The 12,403-nt window shown below is 56.6% G+C and overlaps 1 protein-coding gene across 2 annotated transcripts in view; it reads right to left on the bottom strand.

Annotated features, from left to right (window-relative positions):
- The window catches only part of TSPAN9 (tetraspanin 9), a 183,112-nt gene that overhangs the window by 93,091 nt on the left and 77,618 nt on the right, over positions 1-12,403 (bottom strand). The gene's annotated exons all lie outside the window — the stretch shown is intronic.

The raw sequence follows: 12,403 nt of genomic DNA, 5'->3' as shown, positions 1-12,403 counted from the left end.
CCTGCCTACCCCCAGACATTCCAACCACGCTGGAGCTCCCACTGCACCCACCCTCCGGGGCCTGACAACTCGAGACAGACCACGATGTGGACAGAAGACCTGGGACCGGCTCACTCACTGGGCCCCCAGCCTTTTCCCCTCTCGGTCTCCCCAGCGACTGTGCACAGTGCTGGCTCACAGCTGCGCTCAACAAACCCTTGTTGACCAAATGGTAGTTCCAAATGTGTTCTGAGCCACATGTGACGGAAGCGGTAGGGGGACAGCTCAGTCTCAAGGGCTGTTATCAGTAGCAACACTACCACGGACATTTCTGCCGACCCCACCGGGCACCAGACCTGAGGATAGAGACCATAGAACCAAGGAATCAAGAGAGTTCGGTGACAAAACAAGGGCGCCCCAAGCTGCAGCCCTTTCCGGGAGGGCTGCCACCCCCAACTCCGGGGGGACGGTTACACTGTGTTCTCCGGGAAGACGGTTCCCTGAAGTCGTGCGACGCGGACGCCCTGCTCCAACCCACCCTCCTCCGTAGGACCTCCAGCAACCAGGAGCTGCCTGGAGAAGCAACGCACAGAACAGAAACCCTGGGTGTGAGCTATTCCCACCGCCAGCCTCCTGCCGCAGGACATCAGCAAGCCCAGGGCAGACAGGTCACACATGCCTGAGGCTCCCAGCCACATCCTCTGGCTCTAATTGCTCCGTTTAAGCACCATCAGCACCCCGGGGAAGAGGGAAGGAGATCCAGAAGGTGCTGTAATTAGGGAGCTCTGCGACCTATCCCCTCGCTCCCCGTCTACCTCGAGAGGGAACCTGCCACCCACACCTTAAAGAAACAGACCCACCACCTGCATTAGGGGGAGGAAGCGGGAAATTCCTTGAATTTCCCTGTTGGAGGAAGATCCCAGAAGCTGAGGGTCTTCAGAGACCATTCAGTCCACTCTCCTCCCTTCCCCTCCCCTGGCTTCCATCATTCCAGACTCTGCTGAACATTTCTATTATAACTGTAAAAGCAATGACAGCAGCCTGCGTTTACAGAAAAAAAAAAAAAAAAAAAAAAGGTACATTGTTGAAAGGGATTTCACACAAGTGACTCTCCCTGAAGTAGGTGCAGAGAGCATCGTACGGACAATGAGATGACCTGCACCAAGGCCTTCACACCGCCATCCAGTCCCACGCTCCCGCAGCGAGCCGCCCAGGCCCCCACTTCGGAGTCCTCAGGCGTCGGGTACCAAAGTCAGAATTTCTGAAGCCAGGGCTACGATGACCTCCTGTTATTGACCCCCCTCCCCGCCTTGAGAAAGTGGTTCACTGGATCCACTACCCAAGCAGCAACTCAAGTCCCACCACCTCTAGGAAATCTTCCAAAACCAGAGGATCTGGGGGGTATGAGACCCCCCCCCCGCCCTGTTTCGTGCGTCTCCTGAAGAGACATCTGCACACGATCACCAAAGTGGCGCTGAGACATTTCAGTCCGTAATCTGAAGTCACACCAGCTGGGGAGGCACCCTGGCCAAAATCTCCCCCTCCAGCAGGGACAGATCTGCCAAAACCACTCAGTCAGCCGGAGCCCATCCTCACAGACGTGCCTAACGCAGGGGGATGGGGGGGGTACAGAACAATAGGATGAAGTCACTGCAGGGCTGCCCCTCCCCCTCGTGCTGTAGAGTCAATGCTACGGGTTCTGCCTTTGTTCACCCTCAGACAGGCCCTCACCCCGACACAGCTGCACAGCACAGACACCCAGGGCTCCCTGCACCCCCCTAGAGATGGCTTTCGATCCGCCCTCCACCCACCCTGACCCTGAACCCACCACCCTGTCCCAACCTCGGGGAGGCCTGCGGGCCTGGCTCAGCTCTCTCCAGCTGCCCCAGTTCCAGGCTTCCGTTAGCCTCCCCCCTCCAGCCTGGGGGCTCCTCGGGCCTATGGCCCAGTTACAATCCCCTTTCTCAAGGCCCCCCCGCCCCGCCGCCCCCGTCACGTGGTCTCGCTGACTCAGCCCAGCAGCCGCGTGGTCAGATCACATCTTGGCCAGCGGACTCTTGGCCTCGGGAGAGCAGAGCACAGTCGGATTCTCGCCATGTCCCCTCAGAGCTTCCACCATGTCCCAGTCCCGAGCCAGGGATCCCATGAGCACTTGTCGAATGAATGAACGATGTCTGGAAACCTGGCCCAGCTGGCTCTCCTGGTGGCATCTCGTGTCAACAGAAAAATGGGGGAGGAGAGGGAAGAAAAGCCCAGGGAGAGAGAGAAAAGGAAAGGAAAGAGGAGAGCTCGCCTACAGGCCAAGACCAAGGCCATCGCTCGGGGTGTGTGGGGGCGGGGGCGGCCACAGGCCCAGGGAGCTTAGCAGGCGCTCAGACACTCCCCAACCCCCCAGGGCCCCGTCAGGAACCAGAACTGGCCAATTAGCAGCCTCCTCCTTCCATCGGCAGGGCATCTCCCAAGCAGAGAGCCTGTCTGATCTGGGTGAATTAACTGAGCAATTAACTTCCCTAATCTGCTGCCTCGGGGCCCACCTTTCAGAAAGGACGGCAGCGCAGGGGCCTGCAGGGGGCAGGGCAGAGCACCTGCCCTTCAAGATCCCACCGCCTTGTCCACCAGCCCCGCAGTGCCAGGAACTCCAGCCTGCCCACGCCACATCACACACAGCCCCAAGACTTCACTGCCCGCAGGGCCTCCACGACACGCACACGCGTGCACACACACTGGCTGTGGTAACCTCTCCACCAGCCAGGGTGCTGGCCGTGGCCTCCACGTGGAGCCTGGGAGTCTGTGGGGTCCAGAAAGGAGCAGGGGAGAACAGGCGCAAGGAAGCCCAGAAGGCAGGACTGCGGGGCGGGTTTGGGGGGGCAGAGCGGGCGGCAGGAAGGGCACACAGGGTGGGGGGATCAGATGACCCAGGCTTGAGTCCCGTCTCTCAGGGCCTGTGTGACTCTGGGCGAGCCACGTAACGCCTTGAGGTGCCTGCAGTCTGCCTGTCTGCAAAATGGACACAGAGCCTACCTCCCCCGACGGCTCCCTGAGGATCCAGGGAGCCCAGAAGAGTTACTCGCTTACCTCCAATCTCCTCCCCTCTGCAGAAACCCCCTGGGGAGCCCCCCCCCCCCCGGCACAGACAGCCTTCACCCGCTGCTTGAACACGGTCACCAGGCAGTTGTCCCCTAATTGAGTCCCACCTGCCCACCTCTAACTTCTACCTGGGCTGCTTGGCCATGGAATCAGCCTGGTGACAGGAGCTCTGCCCCTTCACATGTCACTCACTGCTCCATGAATCACGAGTACAGTACGTGCACGGAGCCCATGCGTGACGTACACACCGTGCCTGCTTTAGTGCCCAGCACGTGCTGCACTTAATAAAGAGTAGATGATATTTCTTTTCATTAGCATCATCATCATTACCCTGGCTAAAAGATTTAGTTCTCCCCTCTGGAGCGGTAAAGCGGAGGCCGAATTCCTCTCCCAGGTGCCAGCCTGTCACACGTAGGGAGACAGTGTCAAGTCGCTCGAGCCTCCCTCTCCAAGCAACACACCCCCTTCTCAGCAGCCTGCAGGGCTTTGCCACCCGGCCCAACTCGCCTTCCTGCCCTCCCTGAAACGCAGTGCCCTGAACTGCTACGTCTGAGCCCCTGGCACATAGTAGGGGCACGGAATCGTTTGGTGACCAAGCACTGGATGAATGAGCCGGACACTCTGCTCCATGGAATCTGAACATTGCAAGTGGCAACAGGCTGGCTGGCTGTGGACGCTCCATCCCCACCAGTGCAGCCTGGTACCACCTCCCTTCACACTGTGACCATCGGAGACAGAGCCCTGAGCGGCACCGGGGCCTGCCCGCTGTCTGACCTCAAGCGCTTCAAACCAAAGCTCCCCGATCAAAATTCCTGCCTCTTCTACATCTAAGTAACCCAAGTAAGGACTTGAGCTACAGGGGCAACTGTAAACATCTGCCCACTATCCTTCATCTTGTTAGTTTTTCTCCATCCTGACAGACACTAGTGATTTAAAGCCCCAGTTCTAACATCCAGTATATTGGTAAATTCTCTCAACGTTCAGAAGATCACAGAATTTTTGCCCTAGAATGCACGTAAGAGATGGTCAAATTCAATGCCTTCCATAACCACATGAGGAAACTGAGGCCCAGAAAAGTGATGTAACTTGTCCGAGGACACCTGTAATTTTGTGGCAAAACTGAGATGTGAGCCCTGGATCCTTCCTCCCAGCCCACATCACTAAGAGCGATGCTATAGCACTTTGGAGCGCTTGCCTTCTGCCAGGATGTTAATATCTGTTTTCTCCAATCCTCATTACGACCCTGCAAGATAAACACTGCTTCCCCATTTGACGGATGAGAGAGCTCAGGTCCTGGACCACACAGACCAGGAGCATGTGGCCAAAGAAGGAAGAGAGGCTGCTCCATCTTACTCCAGATGCGCCCCCCACCCGCCCCCGCCTCCCAAGGTCACTGAGCATCGGAGCATCTCCAGCCAGACGTCCGACAGAAACGCGAACCCACAGATCTAAATCTAAATTCGTTATCTTCTCTCTCCAACACCTACCTGTTCCTCCCTTGGTATTTTCTACTGTTAATAGCATCACCACCAATGTGGTCACTTAAACTAGAAACAGAGAGAGAGATTCCTCAGACTCTATTACTTTACCTCTTCACCCCACAGATGCAAGCCAGCTCCCAGGGCCTCGAACCCATCCATCTTCCTCTCCTTCATCCCCTTGGCAAGGCTCCTCAACCTCATCCTCCTTCCGAAACCTACACGAGACTATCGCCAACACCTCTGCCTGGTTTCTCTCTCCCCATCTCCATCTCCTGAGCACTTTTCACGTTTGTCCTCACAATCATCTTTCTAAAATAAGCTGATCTTACATTGCCCCAACTTAAAAACTTGGCTGGTTCTATTCCAAATTTCTTTGAAGAGCAGACCAGCTCCTTCAGCACAACCTGGCAGACCTTCCACTTGAACTCCTATGCATCCTGCAAGACCCAACTCAAACCCCATCTGCTCCTCGTCTGGCCCCTGCCCTCCCAACCTCCCTAAGTCAGTTGTTATGACTCAGCCTCCGTGAATGCCTCTGCTCTTCACTGTGTTTCCTCAGCAGGTCTCTCCCCTCTCTTTTGGAGGTGAGCTCCTTGAGGGCAGGAAGGTGGCATTTCTGAATCCCCAGCTCCAACTCACGGATATGCTCATTTACTCATTTGCTAATTTACTCCACCTTGAAAACGCTCAATGAAAATGGTTGAGTAAACTAGCAAATTCATAAAGCAGGGCTCTGTTTGTAATTTTATTATAAAAAATAATCTTCTGTTCAATAAAAACCTGTGTCTTGAGTTAAGATCAAATTTATTTCAGAAACATGATGTTACAATACTGACTGACAAGGGTCCTTGTAAAAATGTACGAAATTCAAGCTTCCTGGTTGTCAGGCACTCACTTTGGAGGCACCAGTGGCAATAAAGAGTAGAAAAATCCAATTTTGAGAAATGAAGAATCTGAGCCATAACAGGTATAATAGATGTGTGACTGTGGCCCAAATGAACTAATTTGCTAATTGTTTCCATTTGCTGTCATCTGTAGGAACTCCCAGATTAGCGCTTTTCATACTGGGGGTGGGTCATTTCTCATTCATGGGTTATAAAATCAGTTTAGTGGGTCAGGAAGAGTATTTTTTAAAAATTAAAACAAAACAGAAAATATCAGAATGTGTCTCACACAGCAGTTTTGGGAAACATTCTTTTCAGGGTTAGCATGCACGTATATATACACACACACATGCACACACTGAGTCATAAAGTTTGAGAAACACAGCCCTGGGTCTTTCAAGGTGACATGTGTGGCCCACGAGAGTCTCAGAACATGGGCCAGCTGCCCATGAGAATATGCACGTTCTAGGCACGAAATTCAGAGCGAGTTACTTTCTGCAGGGGCCACCCCAACTGCGGGAAGTACACTTGGATTCACCCTCCGAGATGGAAATGTGCTTAAAAAGGATGCCAACAAGTTACATGTACCGTGAGAAGACAGTCTTATCCTAGGGAAAATGCGTCCCTGAGTCATGGGATCCAGCAACATCATCTGCTGGACAGAACCCTGGCTGGGAAAGTGGACGCAGGATGCTGGCCTGCAGAACAGGAGACCAGTGCCCACGTCACAGTGAAGCAAAACCTCAAACGGACCATGGATAACATGGACTCTATTCGCGTATTCCTCTTTGATTGCTGAAACAAATCAAAGTTGGTTTAAAAAATGCATGAAGTTAGCTCAGCACAGAATTATACCTTCCTAGCCCATTAAACTAGAGAAAACCAATTCTGAACCGAGCCAATATTTTATCCACTACAAAATCTACTGAGCGGTCTGCCTCATGTGGCTGAAGGAGACACCACCTCCCGCTGGCCCCCCACAGAGGGAGAACATCGGCCCTCGCGCATCCGGAGGCTCTTTGCTGAGGACAGTGGGCTAGGGTCTTGTTTCACTTAAGGCAGGATGCGAGGAATGGTCTTGAAACACAAGGGGAAGCCTCCAGAAGAGAGCTGTTAAGGACAGGGACAGGTGACCGGAGCAGGTGCTCACCACCACCCTGGGCAGGCTGAACCCCACCCCACCTGGAGCCCGGCTGGGCCACGTCGTGTCGGGCATGTAATGCAATGCACCCGGCATGGGATCAGCCCCGTCCCTTCCTTCCTAGATGACTTTGGAAGGTGCCTTCCTGTCTGCGGCATCCCTGGTTCCAGGATGAGAAGCGATGGTGACCATGGCGTTGCCACCAACAATGGGCCCTCCGCCTGGGCCCCACGGCCTATTTCCAGCCCCCGATGGTTCCTGTCTAATGCCAACATCAACTGAGGAATCCAGGGCATCCCGGGCCCAGCATTGTTCAAATCACACATTCCTCTGCTTAAAAAGCTACTGAATAACTCTCATTCCTCCACCTCCCAGGAGAAACCACATCAGAGGACAAGCAACCAGATCCCTGTGTGTGATGGGAACAAAGGGAGACGGCCACAGGGTGTCCCCTGCCCAGCAGCTCCCCGGCAGCAGGGGCAGACCTGCCCAGAAAGCTCACCCTCCCCTTCCAACAGAGCACCTGCCAGAGCCCCTGACCACGGAGCCCCTGCCTCGGAGCCCCTGACCACGGAGCCCCTTCCCACAGAGCCCCTGTCACGGAGTCCCTGCCACGGAGCCCCTTCCCACAGAGCCCCTGCCCGCGGGCCTAACCCACCTCCAGTCACAGCAGCCAAGAGCAGCTGTGAGCAGCCCGGGCCCCACCTGTCTCCTCGGTCCGGACATGCTGCCTCTGAAGTGTCCGTGTCTCTACACCACCTATCTCCCTGGCTCTTTGTGAAAACTGCAACGAAACCCTCGGAGAAGGGAAGACGATTGCTGATTGTTCCAAAAGCCTCACTCTCGGGCACTGGGTTTAGCACTCGGGTGAGAAACCTCCCGATCCCTATGGGTCACCAGATGGAGACGGAAATGCAAATGGAGGGAAAAGACCACAAGAAATATTACGCTGAGCACTGCAGGGAGGGAAGAGGAAAGGAGGGGAGGAAGGGAAACGGGCAGAAACAAAGAACGATGGAGTCTGCCGTGGGGAGAGGATGACACTGCCCTGTGACCTGGGGCACCAGGTGAAGACCCCGCTGTCTTAACCCGCTCGGAGAGGTCAAGCACGACGCGAGACTTGCTTGCGGCCCACGAGGAGCCCGTCATCTGACGGGAGGCCAGTCAGCGGGCCAGACCCCTTCCCGGGGCAGAGCTCGCAGAGTCCCACACCCCAGGCAGCACCCGCACCATCCTTCCCACCAACCACGTAACCAACCGGTGAGGTGGGTTCTGTGTGAATAACTTCTGCCATGAGGAATTTCACTACTTTGTTTCTTGGCTGTAAGAAACACTTGGAACACGAAAAGTCACGGAAATACAAACTAAAACAGCCAAGCTATCGCCGTTCACCCCCCAGGTTAGTAAAACATATGCATCTGGTTAAGCAAGGCCGTCCGGTGCTGGCCAGAGTGGGGTGCACCTCCTCGGTCCCTCCCAGCCTCCTCTCCGGGAGGCAGCCGGCCATCCTCCTAACACTCAGGCCCGCTCATTTCACTCACCTGCTGAAACACTTCAATGGCTACGATTTTAAGGCATGTTTGAAGAACAGCCCTGGTGGGTACCTTGGGGCAGACTGGACAGGACTCAGTAGGACCTAAAACACGCACAATTCATGGCCTAGTAGGGGAGGGTGGGCCGGGGTGTGATGAAAAGATGGGACCTGGGGTACATTTTCCTTGGGATTTTCCCTGACAGTGACCTGACACCCTCTCGCCTGTGACCAGGCCCCAGAAAGGGGTCCAAGTCACTGGATGAAAAGGAAGGAAGCCCTAGTGGTGGTGAAGCTGCTTAGTCAACGGCTTAGTCTCCTTTTAACTAACTTTTCAATTGTGACCAGGCCAAGGGACAAAATACTTTAGTCAAGCAGCAGACACTGACAGAGCATCCTCTGACCCGTGGGGGGCTAGCAGGGAGGAGTGGAGCGTCACCTGGTTGGGGCTGTCCACTGGCCACGCTTACACGCACGCCCTCCCTTGGCCACGCTCGGCTTTCTCCGTGAAGCCCGCCTCCCCGATCCCAGGCAAAACCGGACCTTCTCTTCTGCACTCGGAGCCCTGGACTAAGGCTCGCGCTGCCTGCCACCCTGCGAGTCTCAGTGCTCAGACGGGGAGGAGGGGCAGCGGGGAGGGCTCCTGTCCATCCTGGGATCCCAGAACCTAGCACGGCGCCTGGCCCCTAACAGGGGAAAATGAGCGAACGAATGCATGAACGACCCATCGAACAGACGCACGGCCGGCAGAGAAGGTCCACAGAGGTGGGGTAGACAGATCCAAAGCCCTGGGAGGGCGGGGCTCTAGGCAGCGGGGGTTCCAAGCAGGCAGGGAGCAGGCACGGGGCCAAGCAGAGTGCCGGGCGTCAGCGTGGGTCTGGCTAAGATGCAGTGTGCAGAGTCCCAGAAATCAACGCTCATTTTTAAAACACTGCTGCCCGGAGCCACCCTCCCTGCCTGATTCCCGGCTCGGGTGTTAAGTATCTTTCTATTTATAAAGCGACTCCCCAGAGCGGTGCAATGCCGGTCCCACAGCAGCCACAGGGTGGGGCAGCCTGGGCCGAAGGAGAAACTGAGGCCTAAGAACAAGACGCCGGGAATGCCCTGCGGGTTCCAGCCCGAGGAAGGCTCCCCCGACCCCAAGCCCCTCACCAGCTGGAAGGCGCTGCCCTTCCCTGGCGCCTCCATGACCACTGCCAGGTAGGCCGGGCCTTCCAGAGTGAGTTCTCTGAGCGCTGGGGAAAGAGCCCAAGGGGACATGGGCACGGGAGCCTGGGTTCCTGAGTCCAGGCTGCTGAACTCGCTGCACCCCATCACACACCTTCCCCAGGGCGGCCATGCTGCAGCTCAAGGGGCGGCCTCCTGGTTCCTTGTCTGTCTCTCCAGGCCCGACACCTCCAGGGGCCTGGACACCCGAGGCCTTCATGCTCGAGGCCAAGGAGGAGCGCCCGACGCCGCCCTCAGGGCGTCTCCCGCCCACTCCTGCTTCAGGCTGAGGACTGTCCTGCTCCCAGGGCCCAGCGCCTGGCTCCTAAGTCCCTCAGGACCAGCACATCACAGAGGACACCCTCCACTCGGCAGGGTGCACCCACAGAGCCCTCGAGAAGTCAGAGGCTGGTCCCACACCGCACATCACACGGGGCACAAAGCTGCGAGCAGGGCCTTGTGAGCACTCCTGGCCGGCTCAGCAAATAAGGAAAGATGAGGGGCCGGGCGGGGGACGCTCGAGACCCGGCAGCGTGCGCACCCCCAAATCAGGAGGCTCCTGAGGTCCCGCTCAGGTTGACAACACGGCCGCACAGCACTGTGCGCTGGGCCTGTCACCAGGCACCTGGGGAAGGCCCTTGTCGAGGCACGCAAGACACACGCTCTGCGTCTCTAACACAAAACTAGGGAGGTTAGAACTGGAAGGCGACCTAGAAATCACTCGGGTGTGTGCCCTCTTTACACCGGAAAAAAAATGAGCTTCCAGAGGGAAGAATGAATGAATCCAGAGTCATCCAGCAAGGCAGTAACAGAAGCAACACAAACCCCAGGGCTCTCGACTCCATGGTCAGGCCTCTCCGCCAGGGACACCTGGGCCGACCCAGCGGTGAGTCGCACCTGCCGGCCTAGCAGAGGGGGAGGAAGGGCATCCCCGTCCCAGGGGGAGCTGACGGCACAGGCGAGACCCAGAGGCTGGACAAAGGTGACGGGATCACGGCGGGACAAGAAGAGCAGGAGGGCAGGGCTGCAGCCTGTGGGAGCCTCGAGGGCAGGGCTGCAGCCCCACTCGGGGCCCGTGAGGCCGCGCAGAGCCCGGCTCTGCCCCCAGGATGACCGGCGACCACTGCAGTGAATCCCCCCGGGCACGGTGCACACTCCCCCGGCGGCAGGCACAGGCACCGAGGCCCGCAGGCACGGCCGCCCCGGAGCTCGGTGAAGACGGCTTGAGGGGGGCTGGATAGGAAGCTACTCTAGGGTTCAGGCAGGAGCCCCGGAGCATCTGCACTGGGACAGGGGGATGGAGAGACAGTGAGGAAGGAGATCACAGAATGTGGGTGCAGGGTCGGGAGAAAAACTGAGAAAGACTCCCAAACGACTAGCAGGGGAGGTGGGGTGGGCAGGGCCGCCCTGCAGGAGACTATCCTTCTCCGCTGATAGATTCCCCTGCCTTTGGTTAGTCACCTCTGGTACCTACACGCCTATGGCAGCTCTGTGCTCCCAATGGCCGCAATCAATACCTGCAGACAGACGTTGATTACAAGGCAAGCGCGACTCCGAAGATGATGGAATCCAGGCTAAGTGACAGTGCTGATGGATCTAGTGCCAGAGAGGGTCACACAAAGCGGCCCATCCCACCACCTAACCCATCACCCATCTCACTCTTCATGTGTCCCGTCGATGGTCCTGACCAGGAGCGCCCCAGCAGGGGCCCAGGAAGGTGAGAGGAAACACCCAAGACTAGCCCCCTGCAATGCTGACTGTGCGCTAGGGCGGGACTCACGAGCTGCTTTTAAATTCCCAGGTGACGCAGACGCTCGCTCCAGACTAAGAACCACCAATTATTAACCCCCTCGTTTTAGAGATAAGCAGGCCTGCAGAGCTAAGCAGTGGTGCACGGCTTTGAATAGAGAACGGCCATGGTCCCATCTGTGCTGGCTTCCCAGGGCCACCCGCAGAGCTGGGCAGGAAGGCAGAGCTGCGGCACCTGCATCCCAGGACCAGTCTGCATCCCTCCTTCCACAGCAGTGTGCTGAGAGCAGGTGGGGATGGGGGAGCTGTGATGGATGGGTCCTGCTTTGCCGGCTGCTGCCAGAGGGCCAGGGAGGAAGAGGAGAAATGAAAAGCAGCCTGGAGATTTTTTCCCTGTGATTTGTGCCGGCCAAGATGTTCTGTAGCAATATTTATCCAGAGGCTCTGTCCCACTTTCATTTATTATCCAGCTTAGCCTGAGTCATCACAACAGGACAGACCTGTAAACTAGCTACCTGACACCATCGGGACCGTGAAGCATATTTTAAAATCTCAAGGAGCAGCTTCCACTCTCCATGGAAGTTTAAAGGAATAGATGCACTCCTCACCCTCTGGCGACTGTGGCCATTCTCAAAGCAGACACAGGAGCCCCGTCCCTCAGCCACCTCTCTCAGCGCTGCACCATCCACACCCCGCCACATCCCACCAACCAGTGCAGACCACCCTCTGCCACTGCCTTGACCAGCCCGTAAGGCACACCTTCTAAAAGCCCAGATCATCTCCAGGGTTGAATTTTAATCATCTGTCAACAGCAATTCATTAAAACATTTGCCAGTAAAGGAATGAAAAATGGGGGCTTCCCTGGTGGCACAGTGGTTGGGAATCCTCCTGCCAATGCAGGGGACACGGGTTCGAGCCCTGGTCTGGGGAGATCCCACATGCCGCAGAGCAACTAAGCCCGTGCATCACAGCTACTGAGCCTGCGCTCTGGAGCCCACAAGCCACAACTACTGAAGCCCGCGCACCTGGAGTCCGTGCTCCGCGGCAGAGTCCGTGCTCCGCGGCAGGAGAGGCCACTGCAACGAGAAGCCCACGCACCCGCTTGCCACAACTAGAGAAAGCCCGCATGCAGCGGTGAAGACCCAATGCAGCCAAAAATAAATAATTTTTTTTTAAAAAAAAGGAATGGAAAATGAATTTATTGAGCCTCTTCTATTACACACTAGGGCTGTGTTGGGCAAAGGGGCTGGGGTATAAGACCAGGTCCTCAATCATCTTACCTACCAGATCTACCCATACAGAACACAGGGCCGGATAACTAACCATTCAGGAAAGACAGGCGTCT

This window comes from Pseudorca crassidens, chromosome 11 (genome assembly GCF_039906515.1).
Source record: "Pseudorca crassidens isolate mPseCra1 chromosome 11, mPseCra1.hap1, whole genome shotgun sequence".
Classification (NCBI taxonomy): Eukaryota; Metazoa; Chordata; class Mammalia; order Artiodactyla; family Delphinidae; genus Pseudorca; species Pseudorca crassidens.
This window is presented reverse-complemented; position numbering and strand designations above follow the sequence as displayed.